At 35.0% G+C, this 26,923-nt stretch overlaps 1 protein-coding gene across 2 annotated transcripts in view; it reads left to right on the top strand.

The window, feature by feature from the left end:
• Positions 1–26,923, top strand: part of Tow (target of wingless) — a 49,435-nt gene that overhangs the window by 15,119 nt on the left and 7,393 nt on the right. The window lies entirely within an intron of this gene.

The following is a 26,923-nucleotide window of genomic DNA, read 5'->3' as shown; positions in this document are numbered from 1 at the left end:
TGCACTTTTAATTCTTGCGCTTGATTACGATAAAATATTTAGTATTTCTTATATCTCTAAGAACCTGTAGTATTTATTTTTCAAAACATATGTATATAATATTTTTAAGATTGTATATCTTCAAGCTTTTTCTTTCTTTTATGAATTTATCGCGTTTCCCAGCCCTTTAGGTGTATTTTTGAAATACTTTTTTTTCTTGAAAATTTGGCACGTTTCTATAAGCTATATTATAGATATATATTTATTACGCAGACAGCTTTATCTTGAAATAAATAGCCGTGATTAAAAAGGTTAAGGTTGTACACGCGCCTAGGAAGAGGGAAGCTTCGTCGAGAGAGAGAAAGAGAGAGACAGAGAAGGTGTGCGCGAAATAAAGGTGTTTTTTTATCACGCTTGCCTCTTTGGTCGATAATCGAACGAGCTATCTATCCGCCTCTTCGCTTTTGCTCCGAGCTAACACACAGGAGTTATTACTCTTTTAGAGGAGAGAGAGCGAACAATTTGTCGCCTCTCTTGCAAATAGTCATCCGAGCAGTTTTATACACAGCTCTTTAATTCTATTAAAATCCGTTCAATACGTTCAATACGTTTCGACGAACGTTTAAATAAGCAATTGCGCGCTTTTCTAAAAGCTTTCACACACACACACAGATTTGATATGTCAATCATATTTTTTTTTCATATTTATATCGTCACGTTGCTATTGGAAAAATACGTTCCATTAGACGTTGTTACAACCATTTGTTATCATTACACGTGCTAATGATTTTCGCGCGATTTAAATTAACAATGCGGTGTCAATTAATTTACAAGCTTATGAAGTGTCTTACTCGAAGTCTATAGATTCTAATAAGTCAATATATGTTTATCTCTTTCTTTTTTTCATTCTGTTATATGTTGTAAAAAAATGGACCATTCTTTCGGTGTTCGATACTCGAATTACATTTGCCATATATCAGAATTTTGAAATAAACTTTTTAGTGATTTTTGTTTTGTACAAATGTGAAAGAAACATTTTGAAATATTTAAAAAAATCGAATTTGTATATGTCAAAAATCGAAGTGTATGTACATGTATAATGACGCGCGACGTTCTGTTTTTGAAATCAAAATAAGCTGCTTTATTTCTTCCTCCACTTAACATTTGTCCTCTAACGTGAATTGTATTATACATCTAATCTAAGGAAAGAGTGCGAATGACGTCCATATGGCCTGTCCATACAAATATGACGCATTTATATTTCACTCAATTCTCAACGAAAAAGAGGAAAATATCATTTCGCTGAACATTAACATTAACATAACTTATGATAAAAAATTATTGATTTATTTCACGTATTACATTACAAACATCAATTTCGCTCTCTGCCAAATCTTACGATGTTTGAGAACTGTTGAGATATTTAAACTTTAATATATATTTATATATATATTTTAATATATATTTTTAATATATTAATATATATTGTATATTAAAATTTAAAAAAAAATATGATTGACATAATGAATCCGAGAGTTGTTGGGAAAGCGCGCAATTATTTATTTACATGTTGGTTGAAACGTATTGAACGTAGTGTACGATTTATCAAATCATTAAAATCTCACAAAATGCAAGGAAATATTTACTGCTATTTTTTAATCGCAAATTACTCGTGAGAAATTATATCGATTAATTTAGCCGTATGACCTAATACTCGCATTTACGTTATTCGTGCAAAGATACCTAGATACTTAGTTAGAAGTGGATCGAAGGTGCTTCGACCTCAGTCCAGGGACGTCTTAAGATATTTAAGTACTTGTGGACTCTCTCTGATAACACAATGCGTCTTCTATATATAATAAATGAGTGAAGAAAGTTGCTAACTTTTGAAATAATCCATAAATATTAAGCATAGACTCTATCGAATAATCATATTTTAAAGATCATTATATCCCCGGGCATTAAATGGAATTATTACAATTTTCATTAATTTTAGAAAAGATAATATTTTTCGTCCCTACATAGAAATCAAATTTTATGTAAAATGAGTTGGCTGTTTAGCAAAATTATTAACGTTGTCCTATTATTTTATTTAGCTAGAGCTCTAATTTAGGAAGTTTAGGGCACTAAAAATGTAGTTTACTACCTTGTGGTGGAAATATTGATGCTCATACAATTCACGAGAGTAATAGAAAACCGAAAGAGATAGTCTCGAGCTTAAAAAAAAATACTATATGTCCTGTAAAATTCTTAATTATGTACGTTTAAAAAATCGGCTGCTGAATACTTGTCCGGGATAAAATCGCGAATAAGGAACAATAGTGCGTGATTATATTGTGGCTGGCGCCTAATTCGAGAGCGTGTTTCTCGTTGCCTCTCGGAGGAATGCATCGTGTCGGGAGTGCATTGTGCATCGCGACGTGCGTCTGCCATCGCGACATGAGTCATACACCCGCGCGTATCCGGTGCTTCTGCATCGTCGACGGTTTGTTAACCCCGTTTTGTGCGGAAGACGCATAATCGGCAATCTAGCACGCGCGTTTACCTGCGTAATTGTATGTACACACGCCTGCGGCACTAAATTTCGCCGATCGTGATCAACCCGGAGCCGCCCGATTGCGCCAGAAATCACGAAATTCCTCCGCACTCTGTGTACCGTGTAAATTCGACGATATCTATAAGAATCTTTCGCGAATAAGTATTTTTCATTTACAGAATTTTTCAACCTTTTTTTTCGAAAACGATCTTTTTTTAACATCCTATTGAAACGAACAATTACATATACATTGCGTCATCCTGTATATTTATACATTCTTTATGGACTTGTAATTTAACGTAGATCTACATATAAACGCTTATCGTTGCAAGAAATCGATACATTTTCTCTGCATTTTGTGCATCTTTTCGGAACAGCTTTTATATAGGAATGGTTTGTGCACTAGGAAAAGGCACGCTTGCGCCGCCTCTCTCTAGGTCGCTTCTCCTCTTGCCCTAATAATGAAAATCCTTGACGTATTGGTCGTGTCGAGCGCGCTTGCGCAACGTTTGCTTTTTCGTCGAGCGCGGGTGCATTTACCCGAGTAAACTCAATCTACTGCACCGGAGGGGCCAGGTGGATAATTTGTTGTTCGACTTTGTTATGTAATTCCCCGATGAATATGCATGACGAGGCGCGGACTGGTCACGCGATGGGTATTATTTTAAGAATCGACCCGCGTCACAATTTAAGTTTGTCAACCTCTTTCCCGTCGTTGTTTCTTTCGTGAACGTGTTTCTTTCTCTCCCTCTTTTTTTTTTTACGGTCGACTCGCTACGAAATAAATTTACGTGCTTCTCTACTTCGCGAGACATTCGATGAACGTGACGACAGTCGCGAAGGCAAGTTTTCATCAGAGCGACCTTGATACGGCGAGATACAAAAACACGACGCGTTAGTTATTTGGGCATACTGATGTATGACAGGAAACGCTACGTTAAAATATGGCACGTGTGGCCCGGAAGCTTCGAGCTTTAAGACAAGACTAAAAACCTGGAGATTGCGAGAGGATTATAATATATTATATTATAACATTGTTGGAGCATGAGAAAACACATTCATATCGAATATTATTAGAAGAATGTTATTAGAGAAAACGAGTTGGCGGTGTATAAAAAATTTAAGATGACATAATCAGCTGCGTCGTAAAAAATCGCGAGCTTCCCTCTGATGACGACTTAAACCTGGTGCTGGTAATAGCAGTCCAGCTTAATGCACCTTAACTTGTCGTTACCTCAACGTAATAATTAAGCAAGTTTTTCACATTGCAGGCTACTCGCTCTGAGAGTACGCGTTCATTCTTCGATATATACGACTTTGTGACATAATATAACGTAGTAATTAAATAACAATTAAATTGTAATTTAATTAGAGTTTACGTAGCAGGACTGATGTATTGTATTATATTATATGTGTAGGAGTAATTTCACTGAGGGATATGAGATAAAAGTTTTTTTTTTTTTTTTTATAATCTGTATTATATTATATGTGTAGGAGTAATTTCACTGAGGGATATGAGATAAAAGTTTTTTTTTTTTTATAATCTTGTGAACGAAATATTATGTCCGTAGGATTTTCCATCGTAGAATGACTTATTAATATGGTTACATTGTCGCATTAAATATTAAAATTTAACGCTGCACATTTTTGATTGATAAAAGTAGGTATATTAATATCATCGCTTTGCTTTATCTAATATTAAGTAAAATTTTAAAATTTAACAATGAATAAATCGATTAATTAATTTCATATGCTTTCACATAGTTCGAATATTAACAATGCAACAATAAGATATACATGTTTGAATACATTAATGATTCACATAACAGATATGTATATGCATATTTTTGTCACAATTTTTTCTATTGATGGATTTAGTGTCAAAATTTTATGACGAATGTATCGATATCGAATTTTTTATTATTAATATATTACGTTTGCATAAAGAGGCTTTTACTACAGAATCGACTGCAAATTAAAGGACGATATATAATTTTACACATATACACACACACACACACACACACATATACGAATTATTTATTTAATCAGCTATTATTGAGTCATTAATGCTGGCATTATTTAGCAATTGCAAGTATGTGATCTCTTATAATTTACATTCAAATCGAATATACTAACTTGTCGTTAAAAGCCCTTTTTCGTCGAGAATTTCAGCCATTTTCGATCAAGTTTTCATGCGTTCTCTTTGGGGCACACATTTGCCGGAAATAAAAATATTTCTAAATACTTCCCCGCGTTTTATACGTGCATTATTGACATGCATTCTTCGCCGAGTGGAACACAGCCTCGATGATCTGGCGACGTGACGGGAGTCACGGACAGCCGGTTTCCTCAGCCTTTCGATGACTAACCAGCTGGGGAAAGTTGGAGCGCGGAGTAAAGGGGGATATCGTTTCTTATACGACTTTAACTCTTTCACTACCGATGATGACGAATACGACGTTCGCTCTCCGAAGCACCAGGCATTTTTCCTCACACGTGGCGAGAAGAAAAAACGAGGATATATTTCCGTCCGCGCGAGATTAAGATAACATCTTCGCGATGTAACACTTTTCGGTTCCTCAATCGTTATTCTTGACGAATATCTCGTTGCGATAACAAAAGTGTGCAAATATGAAATTGTTAGAGAGAGATGAGAGTCTTCACTTTCTATTTTTCCCAATCTTGCGAAAATGCACTGCAATGCATTAGATTCTGAAATGTTTTTCAGATAAAGAGAAAGATAGATTGAGTTGGAATATTTATATTATTTAAAAGACGATATTTGTAGTCGTAGAAATTTTATGATTTAAATTCAGTGAGGAATTTACAACTTGACAGATGAAAATATGATATTTGTTCGACACTTTCGCTCTCGTCGATTAACAAAAGATCATCATTACGAAATTCGCTTTATCTTTTCTTAGGACTATCACGGCTGACTTGCGCAATGTTTATTATGCAACCAGCATACAAGACTAGTTTCGGTAGTACAAACAAACTGTTCGACAACGATATTATTAACCAATGTGGTACCGGTTTTCCGAAGCGTGGGAATAGATTATTATCAAAGCTGCATGTATATGATAATGATATTATATTATGGTAAATATGCTGTTTTTATTTTTAGGGAAGATATTTCCGTATTCTCATTCTATTTTTAAAAACATTTCGTAGAAACATTTTAAATACAATGTTTTGAAAGTATGTTAGAATATATGTAAAAATTTTTGAACGATATATTAAAATTAATATAATTTTTTTTTCTTCTTTTTTTTTATTTGAAAGAATATTTTCAGACTGCAGAAGCTTAAATTGCATATTTATATATTTTATGATCGATGTATATTTTTCCTGTTATTTATGATCGATACGTGTTGTGCATTTCTTTCGATTTTTTTCGCGTTAAAAGTATGAACATTTTGGCGATAAATTATATTTCTCGACACGATCAAAAATCGTGCAAGAAAAGAAGCTCTGGTACAAAAATAGCGGATACGAAATACGTCGCTATTTGCGAAACTCGTTCTCGTCGTATCAAGCAAAACGTCTCGAGACTCTGCTAACACCATTAGCTTGTACTTTATAAAAGTTTCAAACTGTTCGGTTTCAAGTACAAACAAAAATAGTCGACGCGAGAGCGATGATTAATTGTCTATCACAATCGTACACAAGTTTCGTACAAAATGCATCGACACAAATAATACATTTGCAAATACAATTTGAAATATTCTTAGCATAAACATATCTTTTATCTTTATAAAAAATAAAATGGAACTGACTCTATTCACTTTTTATCGTAAAGATTTTAATAAAGTTTCGAGCTGAAATCATATCGAAATATTTACATTCATCGACAATAGGCTTGAATTATTGTAATTGTTAATCTTCATGTTAAAATTAAATCCCTATAAAGTAAGTGGAAATAAACGCGTACATATTATGAAAATTGTGCAAATGCATACGTTGGTTTAATATTATGAAAGTTATTATGTTGCTTGTGTATCGGTGTGTTCATAATTTTTAAGACAGACAACACTCGATGATGACTGGTGACGTTGCGTCGCAAACTTGTTCGAAACTTCTCAAACAGACATCGCTCGTCAAAAGAGACGCGTATTAGCGTCCACCAAGGACGCAGCATCCTTGGGACCATCTGCGTCTTGTCGGAAAAATATCCCGCCGAGTATAACGCGAAATACTTCGCGTAACAATATGCCGGCGTTTAAGGACATTCTTTTGTCGCAAAAAAAATCAACTTTCCTCGAGATTCCCTTTTTGGCGCCGTCTGGTTGAAGCCGGTAGTTGAAACTTGAAGAAACTCGATCTCATTTAACTTTTGCACACAATCGGAATTTCTTTTATCTTTCTTTCTCTCTCTCTTTTTTTTTTACAAAGGCAAAAATCATGTCTACGCTCTTGGGACGAAAAGTATTCGGCCAGAAATATACAAATTTGTTCTTTGCGTTCTTCTTTTTTTTTTGCAAAGTTACATTAGCCTTATCGCAAAAAATAAACGTCGAGGAACCGGTTGGTGTTTGCCTTAAAAATTTTGGGAAATCTTGTACTAATAAGTGACCGTCAGTTATTTCCGTATATAAACCGAGCTATTCGTTCAATTGAATTTTTGTGTCTTTCGAAAAAATGTAAAAAAGAGACAACTATGTTGCGCGAAAATTATTATCTGCGTAATTATTATAGAATTAGATTTTTTTAAATATATACTCTCTCTCTTTTCATCTCTTTCTTGCCTCGATCATTTAATTTTGACATATAATGCAGTCGACAGAGCAATAAATAAACAAATGTCATAATTCTCGTGAACTAATTCGGGATTATTATCCGGTGGCTGCCAAGATTTTTTACGCTACATTGAATTAAGCAAACAAAAACAGGTGTAACACTTTAGTTAGGAAACTTCGTAGAGAGAGAGAGAGAGAGTTCGGATAAAAATATACTAAATAGAGAGAAAAAAATAACTCTCTATATTGAAAATTTGTGTAGACAAGCCACAAGACAGCGCGGCTGACAGACGATGTTAATGTCCATTTCCGATGCAATTAGCGAAACCGTGTCTGGCGACTGGTGTCTAAGGACAATTTTCCTCGACTGTGTTAAGTAGGTCAAGCGTTGCTCAAGCTCGAGCGTTAATTTTGTCGGCGCGTGGAGGGTGCACATTTGTGCATTTTCATCGGAGGAGAAGAGAGGAGGCCCTCTCTTTCATATCGCGAAGAGTAGAAATTTCTCCCTTTATTCCTGCGCATCCTCGCGCATCTTCGTTCCACTATCCTTCCAGTCTCTCGCCGGCTGAACCATTACGTTTTCAACAGACGAGAAATTGCCCGTCTATCGGGCTCTAATGGAGGTCATAGGGACCATGGTGATCGTCGTCGTCGGCGCGCGACGATTTTCTCGTTTATTTTACTTACTCTCGCACACACACATTTTTATATACATGTACATATACAGATGAACACTATGGGAAGCGGGCTGCCGGGGTACGCTATCAATCGTAGGTCGCGGCGGTATTGATTTCAAGGGGAAATGGGGGAGGAAAAGATGGGGCGCCCGACCGTAATTCGAGACTCGGCTGTGGCTCTTCGTACCTGTTCGCGACGAGCTTCCTTTCTCTCTCTCTCTTTCTCTTTCTCTCGAGATATCGACATAGTAAAAGTACAATAGAAATATCACCAGAAGAGAGAAAGAAAGAGAGAGAGAAAAGGGAGAAACGCAGCATCCTCTCTTTCGCCGAAAGTTCGATATTCCTGTCTCGATGTCGCGCGAGGATCGAAGACGAGAGTCTCGACGTCGCGCGAAGAGACTCCTACGCTCATCCGTCCGGCACAAATTTAAATGATTCCTCTCTCTCTCGGGGTACGGTCATGCATTTTAATTCACGGCTCGGTACACGTGCACCCCAGTCTCGCGCCGAGTGCATTTGCACCGATCGAGCGCGTACGGCAATTGCGTCATTTATTGGATCGCGCTACGCGCAATTAATATATTTTATGAGAACCATTGTCTTTGTATCGAACGCGAAAAGAAAAATACACAGAGAGAATTTTCTTTTAGAATTTACCCTGAAAATCATATGGTAATCGTGGGACAATATGGTATGAAAAGAATTTTATGAGAATTTCTCTGATTTATTACAATAAAAAATAATAATATCTATCACTATAAAATATAAAATATGTTTGATTAATTTTTCTAAAAATATAGTAAAATTTATTAAAAGTATGGTAAATTAATCAAACATATTTTTAAAATTCTTTCCATACCTTATTGTCCCACGATTACCATGATTTTGGGATATATGAAAAATATTTTTTGAAAAAGATTTTAAGAAATGTAGAGATTTAATTTCCTAAACACATAATCAGTTTCGAGTGCATATGGCTATTACGTCATTGGATCGTGCATTATTCGTGCAATTAATATATTTTACGAGAACCATTGTTTTTATATCGAACGCGAAAAGCAAAATATAAATGGAATATGTAAAAAATAATGTTTTTTTTAAGAATTACAAAAATGAAAAGATTTAATTCCTAAACACCTAATCTGTTTCTTAGACTCGAGTGCATATGGCTATTATGTCACTCATTGGATTGTGCATCATTCGCGCTTATTTTACGAAAACCATTATCTTTATATCGAACGCAAAAATATAAATATATGGGATATGTAAGAAATGTTTTTTTAAGAATTAAAAAAATGATTTAATTTTTTAAACACATAATATGATTTTGTTAGTTAGACTTGTCACCATCTCATTCAGAGTTATATTGAATTTTATTTGATATTAATATGAAAGTTTACACGAGAAAGACGAGATAACAATCTAATACTGGGAATATGAGTGTGCGCGAATTTGTTATTTTATTATTGTAGTAAGAAATATTATTGTATCTCGGATAGTTGATCTTAATGTTCATTATTCGTATAACGTGCGATAACGTTTTGCCGCACATCATAATAAAGTAGCTCTTTTTAGGGCGGGTCAAGATAACAGCGTGATTTATATGACCTATTAAGAAATCAGTGTGTGTGTGTGTTATCTCTAAAAATAGATCATCCAACTTCAAAAATACCATCGCGATAAATCGGCAATGTTCTGCAAATTGTTGTCATACTTCTTCGTGTCGAGCACTCGTAGTATTTTATTGCGTAATCATTGTTTACGACTATAAGAGTTAACTGCAGGTGTATAGTATGTAATATTTTTGCTAGCGCGATTCCAATAATGGATCGAAATGATTGGACAAAAAGACGATGCGAAGAAACTTCTTATCCAAATAAAGGTTTGATCTCCGATAAGCGATAATCTTTGCAAAAATAAAGAGGAGAGGAAAAAACTCGGCTTTTGATTAATATCTTTTGCCAGAGAATTGATATCTCTCGCTATCGTATAAGAGGCTGTCTTAGATCTTGTCGACATTAATGTTTTCTTCTATTGTTAGTGCTCTAGTTATTCCATCGATAATTTTCTTTCCTGTCAGACTCATCGATAATCAGTACAGCTTGTTGTAATTAATAACGTCGTAGTTTACCGAAAGAAATGCCGCTATTGAAGTCACTAATTTGACGTAAATCGAATATTTTTTTTAAATTTTTGTATTGTTTGAACAAAGGAATATTATTGTTCAAACGTGATGTAGGTATATTTGAAAACAATCTAGTTATTTTTTTAAACAAATATGCACACATATTTTTAAATATAATTATAAAAATTTTTCTAGACACATACACACAATTCAAATTTACATATCTATTACACCCAAAAAATAACCAAGTAAAATTAAGAAAAAAAATTTTAATTATCTAATTACACATAATTATATAAATATGATAATTATAATTTTTTAATTGCATAACTGTTTAATGACAATATAATTGAGATGTATGAAAGTGATGTACTATGAGAATTTATAGGAACGAAAACAAAATTTATTTCAACACGTTAGCACATTAATAATCTCGTCGGATGAACCGACCTTCTCTATACGTATAATAATATATGCGTTATTATACAAAATATATTATACTTGGGATAATATTTTTAAACGCGTACAAAACTAGGTAGCGAGGCTTGTCGATGTCGACACCCCTCTTTTACGCGGGAACGAGCTTTGCTTTGGGATTACGACCAACCATCTGATGCATACGAATTTTTTGAAGCTTCTGTGAAAGAGAGAAAAAGAGAGAGAATATACGGCGTATAAATTAAAAGCGGAATGGGGGTAGGATGAAGGGAGGCCTCTGGTCGACCCCGTTCCAGATTCCAGCTGAATATTTCCATCGGCCGCGTCGATGTTATTTATCGGGTTATCTCGCGGGATTTATGCGCGTCGTTTCACAGAATCTCATTCGGCATGATTCAGTGATTCCGCGGACGTGGCACGCGTTTTTTTTTTTTTTTTTTTTTTTCCGCTGATGTTCGAGGACATTTGCTCACGATGAATAGAGAAAGTTCTCCGTTCGGTCACGTGTCTGCGAGGCAAGAGAGATGAATCGACTCACGACACTCGATTCCCTATTAAAGCGATCGCGACGTTCCATTAAGACTCGAATTTCGTGCGGTTAAATTTAGACATCATCAATATCTATATATATATATGTAGAAAAATATGACGACGCGTGCAACGTCGTCTTTTACACGTTGACGCCGTTAAAAAATAAAAATATATTTCCCGCGTAATACGCCTCTTCTTTTTAGTGTGTCAATATAGAAAAGATACGTTTCTCACTGACAATGAGCGTATCTTCGCGAGTTAAGTCTTGTAATATTTTGGAAAATATATGTGTATATGGGGAATAAAATATAAAAGAGAGATGTATTTTTGGATATTAGACGAGCACACGAAAGTTTTTATACACAAGAGTTGCTATGGATGCGCGCGAGAAAAAAATTATTATGTAATTTATATATATTTAGATACATTTTACACTATGAAATATTGTAAGACCAAAATTTTACGATCGAAGATTAGAGGACAAGGCTGCGGAAGAATATTTAGCATCTAAAATAATAAATAGCAATGCAATAATAAATATTTGTGGGGTATAGGAATTTTAAAGCTGTATCATTCTATTACAAAAATTTAAAGTAAAATTAATATTTAAAATACGCATAAAATTGATATACGATAATATAAGATGATTATAATTACCTATTTATTATAATTTAATTATATAATTATTATATAATTATTATATAATTATATAATTAAATTAATTAAATTAATTATATAATATAAAATTATATATATATTGGATGATTGCAAAAGTTCGTGCCCGATTTGAAGTTATTACCACCATCTATGCAAATCGGGCACGAACTTTTGCAATCATCCAATACAATATTACGTTCAATTTTATCCCGAAAGCGGCGACTTAAAATTTAAACGATAGCTCGAAATAGCGCGAATACACTTTGGACTTCTCTTCGGAGAAGCACAATCGGCGACACACTACATTATGCAGACAATGACTGACTCATGTGTATACACTTATATTTACATCTCGCCGTTGGGCTATATGAATTATCAGGCATCAATAACTCGCTGACACGAGTCTCGCGCCAACGTCGAGCGAATATCTTCTGTCAATGCTAATAATGGAGAGAGAGACCAGCGGTTTATGCGCTCGACGACGCACGTGCGACGTCGATAATTTACGGGATGCGTAATAGACTTCGTTGTCAGCGACTTTGTTGTGTTGCAAAACGAATTGTCTCTCTCTCTCTCTCTCTGTCTCTCGTTCCGGAAGCAGAACTTCGCGCGCGCGACACAAAGAGATGACTTCGACTCGCGCCCGGGAATAATCGCTCTTCCCAACCGTGCGGTTACTTGGACAGCTCTTGGCTATTAAGTTTCCTATTAATGTATGTACGCTTTCAATAAAACGGACGCATTGTTCCGTGCGCGAACACACGGAGTGTGAAACCGCTCGTATAAATGGCGTAAAAAGCCCGATAATTATGCGTATATTCTCGCTTTTAAGTCGCTTCTATCGAGTGACAATGGATCATGGTTACGGTAAATAACAGTTACTAATTGCGACGAATGAGCGCATATATTATTTGACACGCTTATTTAGCGTCCGTTGTTCGACAATGGCATTTCCGCGTGTGTTTCCTGTTATTGATGATGTGTGTATCAGCGGAGAATGAAATTTATTCAGATTTTAATATCGAAAAGTGGAATTTTACAGTCGCGAGAAAATTAAATCTCGATACGCGAAGCGTACGTTAATCCTGAATAGTTATCGATACATGAATAAATGCATACATGTATATGAATAATAGAATTGTTTTACAATAATTACTTTCAGTTGTGATTAATCGCCTTTATATGCTAATTTGCTCAGACAAAATCTACTAGACGTCGGCGTGTGTATGAAATCGTATCTATTTAATTTTTAATTGATGACTTTTTGGATTTTTTTTATATAGACTATAACGCTCAGCAGACAGATTAAGAAAGTTAATTAAATCGTGATTAGACGCTGATGACTGATATAATTGTCGCGACTATATTTCGCATTAAGTGACATTAAAGTTCGTTTAAAGTCAAACTTTGGCATCGTTTTACACGTGTCAGTATATTGTTAATCCTCTGTCCATTATACAATTATTTCAGATGCGTATTTGTCTTTTCGAGAGTATGTTTATATAGGGAAAAAAATATCTTGTATAATTCCATATTTTACGCACACACACATGCACATTATATATGCGTATATATATTTCACATTTATGACATGTAAATATCGCGAAATAATGAAATTCTCCTTTATTCTACCGCGTGAAAAAAAATTTTGCAGAAAAGAGAGCTGCTAATCGTGTGACAGCGACAGCGTTAATGCGTCGTAGAGGATTAAATGAAAATTCGCGCTGGACAAGATAAGCCGCGCGCTCGCGAATTTCATCGACGCCGATGCTGAATGTGTGAATTCGAGCGAAACTCGTCCCCGGGACTTTGACTCGTTGTGCGATATACATATATGCGGACCGGTTGAGTAATCGCGCGTAAGTGTCAAGCGGCTATTATTAACGTAAGAGTACGCCGTGACTTCCGCGCTCGCGGGGCGAAAACGTTCTCTCCGTATAATCGGTCGTTTCATTAAATATAATAAGCCGTTTTTGCGGTTCTGAATCACTTACCTATATACTCGCCTGCCTTCTCCGGCATCCCGACGCAATTAGAGTAATCGCGCGTGTCTGCGCGTTTATACATACGTGCATTGACCGCGTCAAGGTATATATGTTGCAAAACACGCAATGACGCGGGTGTAGTAATAACGATGCATCGGAGCCTGTGTTTCTTCTATGAGCGAAGGAAAGACTCGTCGATGAACTTTAATCCTTCCGCGTATCTGAAATTAATAATTATTTCCAATATAGGTTGGGATAAAAAATAACATTTGCTTGGTGCGTAACAAATTGATCAAAGGTATAGTTAATTTTGGGTTTAATATATTTCCAATATTCCTGCGCCGCGATCAAAAATAACTCGAAAAGTTGCAGATACAATTTACACGTAATATACGTATGTGATTTATTGTAGCAATTAATTCCAATCATTGCGAAAATTATCGCAAACATTTTCATCAAAGTTAAAAAGCGAGACATCTATTAGCGTTTTTTACGCAAAATATTAACTCAAAAAAATATACAGAAATACATGCAATAATAACATTTTTCGCTGAAATAAATAGTATTAAAAAATTGATATCGTCAGAGTATCAAATGTACACAAACTAAATTAATTGTAAAGAAAAAATATAAATACTGTTTCGAGAAGCAATATAAACTTTTCTAGACTGAAAATATAAACCGACACGAATATATATGTAATATTTATTTATACAAAATTTTTTGAGATTGGATATTCGCACGATTCTCTCAAAGAGAGAAATATATACACGTGTAGAGATACTCGCGATCGGTTTCAATCCACGACGCGTGACGCACACGCATACACATATGCATTTACACATCTAGTACGAACGCGGTATCGAGTGCAGGTCGATCCCATGAAAATTATTACGCGCCCACATCCTCGTGAATAATGCACGTGCCGATGGCGCGCGGGGACCGGAAGCATCTATACCTCCAACGGAAATATACGCTTGAACGTATAATGTTGCTCCCCGCTGCACGGGATGGGAATATATATATATATATATATGCATAACACTCCTGTATTTATAGCTCGCGGTCTGGTTCACGTCCCGCGGTCTGATTGCGCGATCCGCGAATTCCCGCCCTTCAATCATTTCCTTATGTCGTCATCGCGCGACATAGGCCTTGAACTGAGGAAATGTTTCTAAGAATCTGAGAAATATGTTCTAGGTTATTCGCTCATCCATAAACTTGTTTGGTCGCACCTGTTCTAAAGCGTTTTACGTCGGACGTTAAATTAACGAAGCTACTCTGTTTCGTACCAGCTGTGCTACCGTAGTTAAATTTAATCCTTAATTGCTCTCCCAACGTATATGGGCGTATATTATTATTATTATTATTATATTTTTTAAGTCGTATTATACACAAATTTATTTACTTTATTACAATGGTACCGATGATACTTCATATGTTACTTCGACGAAATTAATTTTTTTCTGGGTATTTAACTCATTGTCTGTTATGGCTTTCTATTGTTTTAATTATAAACAATAACGGCAAAATAAGATTACTCAGCACTTTGCTGAGAAACAAAAGGATTCACCCGCGGGTTTTAATGTATATTTTCAAACAGAGTTACAGCGTCTATTTTTTTTTTTTTTTTTTTTTTTTAAGTAATGAAAGGAAAAACATTTATTCGCGCAATAACATTTTTGCTGAACAAAATTAAGATAATGTAACAATTATACAAAATCAATTAAGAAATAATATATATCTTAAATTTTTATGGAAAATAGAATTTTCATTGATCCCGATATTTTTCAGCAGCACCTCGATGTAGAAAATCCATGACGTTCATTCCGCAAATTTTTCGTAGCGGTGACATGTGTTTTCTTCGTCGCATTATTAAGCTCGTCAAATGGTGCTATTATTATTGTGCACTCTTCATTCTTCATTAACATAACATCCTATACTCTCATTTACATGAATGGTTTACAATGACGTCATTCGTGTGCATTATAAATAAGTTTACTGACTTAAGACACACACACATACACACACACCAAGTTCTAATAGAAAATTCCTTGTTTAAATAAAATTGTTAAGCATTATAATAGATGCATTAACCTAACACGTGATGCAATCGAAGTCGGCTCCGATTAAAATTATACAAGGAATGCAAAGCGAGAGTATATATATGCAGAGGATAAACTCTCAATTTCAATCTTTTATTTCAATAACATTTCAAATTCCACTATAACATTTTGTTGTCTACTTTTCTATTAAAATATCGAATAATTAATTATAAAGAATTCTCTAACAATTGTTATTAAAATTAAAATTGAGAATTCAGGGATGTCTTTGAGAATAAATGAGCAAGTTTAGCGACAATCTCTTTCCTTTTTAACAGCACTCTTCATGATTTCATACTTCACTGTCCCCTTTGCCCTTCGGTACAAGGTAAACGAGCTTCTTGCTGGTTTTACAATTCCTTACTCCGTTCCGCATTATGATGCTTATTCCTACAAATGCTACCATTTATATTCTGGCCATTCAAATATATATACATATACACACATATACATTATATATGTATATATATTCTTTTCTTCTTTAATTAATTATACTTTCCTCTACATACTTTTTCATACGTCGCATATCATCGTCTGCACTCTGCCGTTTTATATCATACTAACTTATGACTCTCGTTTCCACAGTAATGATACTTCATGAAGTCTTAAAAACATTCATATAAAATGCTCGGCTTTTAATTAATAAATTTTTAGAATTTAAAATTAATTTCAAATTTGTAATTAAAGTTGCTACTACATATATTCCTTGAAAATGCACTTTATGTCATGAATATTGCTGATTCATTACTTATAATGGATATGTATCATACAAAGATATACTCAAATATATATTATAATTCGATATATTTCATGATATTTCTTAATAAATTTGCGAATCACATTTTATAATTTTTGCAACTATATATTGAAAGGGAAGTTTATTAAGCGGGAAAATTTGTTATATTATTATTAACAATTTAATATTATACAAAACATCAGATTAAACGAGAATTTTTTGAATGTTATAGGTATGAAAAACTGTGAAAAGTACTCTTAAAAAAGCGCTATTTACTTGAATGAATAGCGCTCCTAATCCGAGAATATCATATATGAGCTTTCCCATTGATACTTCCTATCCATCGACGTGTTTGCTTGATGTAACATATGACGTTATTGCGAAGTTTACCGGCGCTCTAACTTCTCTCTCAGTATCTATACACAACACACTTATTGATGTAGCGTCGAGAGCGAGCAAATTGCGGCTTTCAAAAGTTAATTACACCTTCCTCGTTATGTGCACATTAATCACGCACCAATGAGTCTCGGTTCTTAGAATACGCTCGAAGAGATGTCTTTCATGGTTACATTACTAATTAATAACGTTCAGATAATAAATACGTCAACACGTTGACACGTGGTGGCGTAATTAATTTCTTCTTACTTTCTTTTGTAAAATATGTGATTCTTTTTTTTTTTTTTACCATTATATCCAAGAAAAAAAGTATACGTAATTATATTTTCTTAATTACTTTTGATTAGTGGAATACAGAGCATATAATTGCTTGTTAAAGAAATCAAAATTTCTGATACCTTTGTCTCTTCAACATTTTGTCATACTCTTATATCATCGTAGAATTATTTCCTCCACATACGGTGATAAATATTAAGAGTGATGAACGCGATTGAAATTCATTCCCGAATCTAATATTCCAATTCGAGTGAGAATATTATTCCTCCTATCAATAATCTCGCTTACCGTTCAATTCAATTCGATATCTGGGCAGAATAGTATATATAGTTAGATAAAATTATGTCCCGATTGTTGCGGTTGACACGGTTACATGCAATTTATATGGTAATCGACGTCGATTCGCGACGCGTTAGTGTATTATCTTACTTTGTCGCGCATATAAAGAGAATTGCAGTCGAGTTTTCTAAAGGAAAACCGCTTTCGATGAACACAAGGGGGAGGGAAAGAGGGGATTTATCATCGATGCCTGTCGTCCCATTTCGATTCTTCAGCCACCGATCTAATTGGACGATGTCAATTTATCCCGCATCGCATCCGCGGTTCGCAGCGCGATGATTAATTAATTTCAGGTACGGACGATTGTGATCAATTATCGGGGTCGAGCTAATGCCACTTTCCTTCGGCGACCGCGTTTGCGTGTAATTTATGATTTCGCCATCATTCGAAACGAATTCACGCCTCGGTCCGTTGATAAACAGCAGCCCGAAGTTATGTATCTATCCGTCATCGTTTCGCGATGAAGGATAATTTTCTTGCCGAGCGCGCACGAAGATGTGACAATTTATATGTTAATGGAAAATTGCTACGAGATACATTGAAATCGTTGACCTATGATCTGTCACGTGAACTTATACTTGCGTCTATATACGTCATGCAATCTTTACCGCGATATCGTGTGTTCTTTGAAGGTGAATCTCTCTTTACATCGTAAAGCACGCGTGTATTACAAGATATGTGTGATAATAATTAAGAGAGAGTCAGCTGGAATCTGTTAATGAGGCGAATGAATTAATTACATGCGCGCAGCTCTCATATCAGGTAACATTATTGTTGAACATAATACTGGACGATAAATTCTCGCATTTATGTGAAATATATCTTTATGCATATATTTAGATTTATTACATAATATAATATACATATAAATTATATATATTTTATACATGGAAAACATGATAATATTTTAATTTGTTTTATCTAAATACGAACATATACGTGTTTATCAAGAATTATTATTAATCTATCAATATAACGATATTTTTGAAAATTAATAATTAGTTTGTTGCAAAATTAATATCCACATTGCAATTGAATAATCTTATTGTTCAAATTTAATCCAACTTTTTCAGATCTTTAATTCTATAGGTATAGTTTTCGGAATATTTAATATGCTGAATATAAATAGTATAAAAATTTGTAATTAATATTATTTATCAATGACGCTCTCATGCTCAAATATTCATACAAAAAATATTTAACTTTGGATATACACGTACAAAATGGAGAACACATTCTCCGATAAAATCGGCACAGTGTCGTCGGGTATTTATAGCGGACCGTGTCTTTAATTCCGTTCTGCGTCGTCCGTCAATCGTAATTTTCGAGGTTACGGTATAATAATAAGGTAAACGAGCACAGAGAGAAAGCTTTACGTTAAACCTATAGACGCTATTTCGCAGCCTTTTATATTTAATGTTCTCGAGCATCCGGTTTATCGTATTCAACCTGTTCTCACGCCTTGTCGCCCACGCCAAGCAGTACTTCGTCGCGTGTCACCTCAATTAAGCGACTTGGAGCACACGAGAGTTCTGTATGTAAAGTTGCTACTATACGTTTCTCTCTCTCTGTACTGTGTCTGCATGTACACGGGCTGCCATTTTCTACTCTATTTGGAATAAATGTAGATGCGCAGTTGCGTGTTACGGTGTTAATAATAATTTTTTTATTCGCGCTTTTTTTTTACGGAGAATTATGTAAGAAGAAGTACAATCATATTTTTTTTCGAAAATTCTAGATAGATGATTTTTTTAATTGATTGCAATCATTTGTTGCAATAATATACGCGCATTTGCATTTGTATATTATTTGTAAATATTACGATTATGAGATCTACATTTTATAGAAGGATTTTATAGAACTTATATAACGCAAGTAGACAAATAATTTTGTGTAAAGCTATATCTAAGTTAGTGTTCGAAGCAAGTGCCCTTTTGTAGAGTATATAACGTTTGGAGGTTTCTTGATACATAATTAATTCTTGGTAAACTTTTCTCAAATGCTAATATTATAACATATAATTTCATGTTTTGCATGGATCAATAGATGAACTTCAAGGACAATATCCGAATAAAAACGCAAATGAAAATCTCGAGATTATAGTCGTCGGAAAGTTGAGTGAAGTTTTAATTTTTGATTTCGCCCGATCATCAGATCGATCTAAAATATGGCGTTCGACAATTCTTTTTAAAAGTGTCTTAAAGCTGATAATTCCAGCGATTAAATTTAACGTTTTTCCACACACATTGTCGTTGATTAATGTTTCGTAGAAGGGATCGTTAGTCGAGACCTTATCTCGCCCTTATACGCAAGCATGACAATAGCGCGTGGATAAAACTCGAGTTTTATGTTGGAAAAAAATTGATTTACTTCGCTTTTGATCGAGCTTTTCACTTGTTTTATTAATCGAGTTACCGATACAACTCGTGTTACTCATATACCTCCTTCGGATTTATATTATTGTTAATCCGGCTCGCCCCGTAATTCCATTTTAACCCGCCGTTTTCACACGGAGGATAAACTTTCCTTGTTATCACGTTCCTCTTTACAAACTCGGGACATGATAGCACGAGATACAACTCGAAAGATAAATACAACACAATAAATGCCTCGTAAAGTAGGAATAAATCGTATATTTGTTTGGGGAAAAAAAAGAAAAAAATACAGAAGAGAGAAAAGAGGAAAAATTATGAAGAAAGTTTTATTCAGATTATAAAGATTATAAAAAAGGGAACATTATATTCTCTCTCGTACAATTATTTTACGTTCTTTACGTTCCTTTATGATTTTACGATATTCTTTTATATATATGCATTTATTCTGCGCACTATAGTATATCTTATATTTATTATGTACAATAATATATAAGTAAAAAAATATCAATAATAACAAAAATTATTTTTCCTAGCTAGCGAATTTTTTGCGCTTTCGTCAAATGTCAGATTCAAGGTGATGACAAAGTGGCAAAACTTTTAGAGGAATTTCGCGAAATCCCGAAAAAAAGAAAAATCGCTGTCATATGTTATGTGTCATATACTTATATTATGTTCACTCTTATCAGGCCATTTCTTCCCCGATTCATCTTAGCTGTTCAACTTGGCGATGCCATCACGAATGCTATCCTCGACATACATTTAACATGCGCTTAATACGCACGTATGACGTCCTCTCTCTTGATCGTGACGCTGTCTGTTTGTTATACACGGTGATAAGCCTTAGCCCACCTATATATTGCACGTAATCGTTCGGGCTTATAAAAAACTTACAATGCGGCTGTATTGTGAAGAGCAATCTAGCGTTTGCGAGACTATATTGATCGCCTGATTAAATGTGGTTATTATTATGTGGAGTATCACACGCATTTTGCTTTTCGCTAGCAATTCCTTGAAGTATTTAGGATCGATTATTTGGAGAAAAGAAGTTTTGGCAAAAAATTTCAGGAGATCATTTTCATAAGTATTTTAAATCTTTATTAGATATATTTTAACAATTATAAATGTAAAATTTTCTGCGAAGTAAAAATTATACTCGAAATACGCGAAGAAACAATCTTTTATTCACAAACTCCTGTTTGTCCGAATTGCATATTTTTTCTTTGTAATTACATGTTTTATCTCGCTGATATAATATCGTCAATAAAAAAAATCGAGTTTACATCTGTTAAAGAATTCATTAAAATCTGACATTATATATCTGCGATATATAATTGATCGCAATTTCAAATTACATGTATCTATTTTAATATTAATGCGTTGCATTCGTCGTATATATAAATGTTATAAATACATGCGGAAAATTCTCGTAAAACTTGTGAGTGAGCTTGTTGGCACTATATCGAATGTTTAAGGAATTTACGAATTATCGCTCATGGTCGATGTACGTCGACCCTCGGCATTACGCCAGGTTCAAGATCGACTACAGCCCGCGCTAGAATTGAATGAAGCATAACGTGAAACATCTCTCTCATCATTACTCTACAATTGATTAAAGTGATTATTGAAAAACAAAAAATTGCGATAAAAAAATTAAACTTTCTTCTTTTTATTTAGCACTCGCTGGGAGTGTTCTTCCACATAAATTAATAATTATTTATTTGGAAATCAATAATTATAATTATAATATAAATAATTGTTAATGCTGCCAGAATATAATAAATGCTGCCAATAAATAATTATTTTTGCTGCCAGAAATAGAGAGAAAGCAGATATTTGCAGTACGATTAAAAGTTAAGAAGATTGAAATTTAATTAGCGGCGCGAAAATATTTCGTCCGCTGTCTCTTCGAGTAAATTTCTCAATTTCTATAGTATTTACATAAAGATTTAATTATCGCAATTTTAGTTATCATACATAATACGCGCAACAATTTATCATTTCCATCTAAATATATAAATCCCTAAAACCTATACCCTAAAAATCTTATTTTAAGAGATTGCGCCCGATGAGGGAGCGCGCTAAACAATTTCGCCAACATCTGTTTGATTTCTGAATTAATTGGCAATTTTATGCGAGCGTATTAAATTACCAGAAAGAGGCTTATATTGGAATTCTCGATTAAAGCGTTTTCCGTCCACTTTCGACCGATTCGTTGCGGCATTTATATACTTGTCGGCAATTAGCTCGTAAATAAAATCGTCCGCGGAAAATGCAAGCGCGTTCTAATTAAAGGGCGTTCGTCTCAATTTAACTTTGTCGGCCGCCGTGCATTAAACACGCTCGGACGGACCAAGGTCGATCTGAAGAAAAATAACGTCCCGTGCACTTCTTGTTTATTTTCGTTCTCGCATGCTTGCAATTGATGCCTTACGCCGTCTCGCGAGTGCAGTTTCGCAGTTTTCTATACCTCGTTGATGAGATCGATTCGAAATGTCGCGTGTGAGATTGTCGAGAAAGTTTCAAAATATACTTTTCTATATATAGTTGTGTATCGAGTGTTTGGAAAAATATTTGGACACTTTGTCAGAAATGGTGCAGTTCAATGTAGATTCGGTGAATCAACATCGATAGAGGGATGTGTTGGTATATTTCTGACAATACTATAAATATTTTTCTAAACATTTGAAATAGTCAATAATTACGAGCAAAAATTATATTATTATAATAGAAGTTTTGTAAAATTTTTTAAAAATATCTCGTGAAGTTGATTGTTATATTGAGTAATTTGAATAGTCTTTAAATTGAAAATAAAATATTTGATGATATTAATCCATTTATTGAAATTGATTTAGGTAACAGCAAAGAATTTCTGAGGAGAATATATATACATATACATCGTTATCGCTATTAATACCTGCATGATATTTAATTCTTTGATAGTATATTCTTTTGTTGAGAGAAATGTGAATTAATTTATTAATAATTTAGCTGCATCTCGAAAATTCTTATTATAAAGAAATTTAAAAATATATAATCGTACGTCTGACAATTAATCGCTTTTTTTGCGATTGAAAAATTAAATCGTCAGACTAACAATAAGATTGAAATGCTCGTGAAAATAAAACGGGATGAATGAAACTGTGTTTCAATTCAACAAGAGACTCGTATATAATATAAATATCATTTAAATTAAACTCGCTCATAACTACTACCATAATTTAAATATGGAAAATTTTTTTACAAATGTAACTCGATTTTTTTATCACGATTATTATATTTTATAAAATCTATTTTATACGAGAATGTATTATGTAATAACAATACATTAACAACTACTGTTCCACCGTTTCTGACATTTTATAAAACAACATTCTTTCAACTGATGTTTCTGTTTTATTTTTTATAAATTGCATATTTATTTTAAGGGGTGTGTGAAGTTGGCACCCCTATGTTATGCTATCATAGTTCTGTTAAGAGTTCTGAGTTATTTAGAACCATAGGAAGAGTTCTTGATAATTTTTAGAAATAGTTCCAGTCATTACGATAACGAAAATCAGTTTCAAAAATAGGGGTGCCAACTTCACATTTTTTTACACATCGAGTTCCAATAGTTTTGAGCAGAGTTTTAAGGTTCTTTTAAATAGTTATATAGTTCCTGCTTATTTTTTGAAAGAATTCTGCAATTTTTAGATAAAAAAACGTATCTTTAATATTGAAAGTATGTTTTTTTATCTTTATAAAAATTGCAAAACTCTTTAAAAAAAATAATCAGGAACTATGTAACTATTAAACAATTTAAATTTACTCACCTCACGGTTGTTGCCCGATGCCTCTTCCCGGGCCTCCTTCTCGTACAAGTTTCGAAACACTTGCATTCGCGTTATTTTTTTTCGTTCGCGACGCGCGGCGACGCCCGGGTTTTAGCTATCACAATCTTCGACGCGTTTCGGTAAAATGCGAGACTCGCGAGAGCTTATTCGCGCGCGAACAAAACCGAACAGTCGAAGAAAAGCACTGGAGGTGGAGCTAGACTGGCACTGCCAGATTCGGAACGCGCAACGACCAACGACACGTCGCGACAAGTCGTAGTGGTGGGGCATTGTAGGGGTCGCAACGTGGGAACTCGGCGAATCACGTCGCGACTACATACCCCCACCAGGTCGTAGTGGTGGAGGTATGTAGTCGTGACGTGATTCGCTGAACCTCGCACGTACGTTGGCGTCGCGATCCCTACAATGCCCCACCACTACGCTTGTCGCGACGTGTCGTTGGTCGTTGCGCATTCCGAATCTGGCAGTGCCAGTCTAGCTCCACCTCCAATGCTCTTCTTCGATTGTTCGTGATTAACGGTCGCGCGCTTCTTGACGGTCCGCGAAAGGACGAGTGTATTAATTAGCGTCTTTGGTGGTTAATTATCGTATAAATCTGATCGCGTCGCACGTACCAATATCGTAATCGCGATCGCACGCGCGAGATTGATCTCGTCGATCGTGAATCGCGCTCAATGTTCGTCTCGCTGCATCCTTCGGCGACTTCAGTGCGAAGTCGCTCTCTTGATCATCTTTGTTCGATAAGCCCCTGCGAAAAGTGGGTCTTGAAAAAAGCGGCGACGCGAAAATGGAGCTTCGGTTTTATTCGCGCGCGAATAAGCTCTCGCGGGTTTCGCGTTTTATCGAAACGCGTCGAAGATTGTGATAGCTAAAACCCGGGCGTCGCCGCGCGTCGCGAACAAAAAAAAATAACGCGAGTGCAAGTGTTTCGAAACTTGTACGAGAAGGAGGCCCGGGGAGGCATCCAACAACAAAGGAGCAACCGTGAGGTGAGTAAATTTAAATTGTTTAATAGTTACATAATTCCTGATTATTTTTTGAAAGAGTTTTGCAATTTTTATAGAGATAAAAAAACATACTTTCAATATCGAAGATATTTTAAAAATATCTTCGATATTAAAGATAGGTTTTTTTATCTAAAAATTGCAGAACTCTTTAAAAAAAAAATCAGAAACTATATAAGAAACTATTTAAAAGAACCTTAAAACTCTGCTCACACAAAACTATTGAAACTCGATGTGTAAAAAAATGTGAAGTTGGCACCCCTATTTTTTGAAACTGATTTTCTTTATATGACCGGAACTATTTCTAAAAATTATCAAGAACTCTTCCTATGGTTCTAAATAACTCAGAATTCTTAACAGAACTATGATAGCATAACATAGGGGTGCCAAGTTTACACACCCTATTTGAAGAACGTATTGCATATATAATAAAAGATTCTATATTAGCAAAAACTATTCTATTATCTAATACTCTCTCGCAGGCAGCGAAAGCGGTACTTTTTAATTAAACTGTTCACCCATTCTCTCTTTCTTCATTGAAATTCCAGAGAGACGTATTTCCTTGCGCGAATCGGTTTATTTACGACTGCGATGCGAATACGCGAGATTCTCTCTCTTCCGGTGCGGCGTCGCATCCACGCGGCTATACGTTATCAACTGATACGCGAAACGCAATATAACCCCGTGGGTGCGAGTGTGTCGTTAAAAATATCTCCGTTCCGTCGTGCGATGCAACGACGTGGTTGTTGCATTACGTTACTTTGACGCACGCATCTGTTACGTCGCCGTTGCATTTTATGATATCAATATACGGGTCTTCGAAATCTGGTGGTAAATTCTCACCCCGAAAATCGGTGAAAATTAATCTAATTTTTTTAGCACAAATTACATTTAAGTTTCTTCACTATAAATGGCAGAATCTTATTCTTTCGAGTTAAAAATGATAATTTATAGTTAATTTAACAGTACATCGTGCAATCTCGAATATACGATCGAGAAAAGATTTTAATCGTCAAAAAAAACGACTTAATTGGGTCGCGTTCGATCAAATTTTTCGCCAATGAGAGACTTTCTCCGCAAGAACATCCTATACAATATGGGACAACCGCAACGAGGCGTAGATTTCGCCCTGTGTGGGATAATCGTAATTCGAGATGACAGCTATCTCGCGTCCCTGCTTTTGTTGTTGCACCCACCTAACGACTTCGCGCGCACGTGCATCTCTCGCGATGACGCATCTTGTCATTCGTCCCGAACAGAAAGAAAGAGAGAGAGAGAGACAGAGTTATTTGTGTTTCATTGTGATGCGAGTTCATTCTCCTTTCGCCGCGGCTTCGCGTGCCAATGAATGGAGGACTGCTACTTGCGTGCGGCGGCGATATATCGCGCCGAAGTGTCATCGCCGTAAAGAGAGATCGTTATCGGGGATCGAGTTCAGGTGACGTTCTAGAGTTACGTGGCGGATAAGCGCCGCGACTTTAATCTTATCGCCTTAATTTTATTTTATATTATATTTCTCGCTTTCTCGATTAAAGATTTTGCTACGATGTTGCATCGAAATAGAAATTGTAAATTGCACGATGAATTTTTTTTTATTATTATATAAAAATACTCTCGTTACACGAGACAAAATAAGCAATTACTCGAGCTTGAACCATCAATCGTAATTAGCGACAACGCTCTTTGTAGGAGCATTAAATTCATCGGTCGGGAGAACAATGCACTCTCTCAATTATGCTGTATTTTCCATACAGAAATTAAGTGCGTTTCAATGGAGACGATGTGGGCGTCTCGATTATCGTGGTTCGCGATAGCATTTTTCGCGTCGCTCCGAGTTAAAGCGCGCTCTAATTCGATTTGCCGCAAAAGGTTGCATCATGCGCACGACGTGCACATATATAAATTACAGAATAATTTTCTTAGCTGAGAGTGGAGACCACGACATACTGACCAGCCAGCAGCTGTTAAAAAACTTTTTAGATTCGCTCCAGCGCATGAAATCACTCGTGAACGCGCGAGCGAAAGTATATATGTTATGTCTCCAACGCACACGATCACCAATTGTGTATCTTTATCCGCGAGATAAATTTAATAACAAAATAATAGCCTCGTCCTGCGCAATAGAATTAATCTTGCGAACGATAAACAATGTATACGTTTCAGAATAGCATTTAAAAATGACAGCAAGTTTC

Source organism: Prenolepis imparis, unplaced genomic scaffold (assembly GCF_030444845.1).
Source record: "Prenolepis imparis isolate NDT839.2.m4 unplaced genomic scaffold, iyPreImpa1.0 SCAF_5, whole genome shotgun sequence".
Lineage (NCBI taxonomy): Eukaryota > Metazoa > Arthropoda > Insecta > Hymenoptera > Formicidae > Prenolepis > Prenolepis imparis.
The sequence above is the reverse complement of the archived record's forward strand: the minus strand, read 5'-3'. Positions and strand labels throughout refer to the sequence as shown.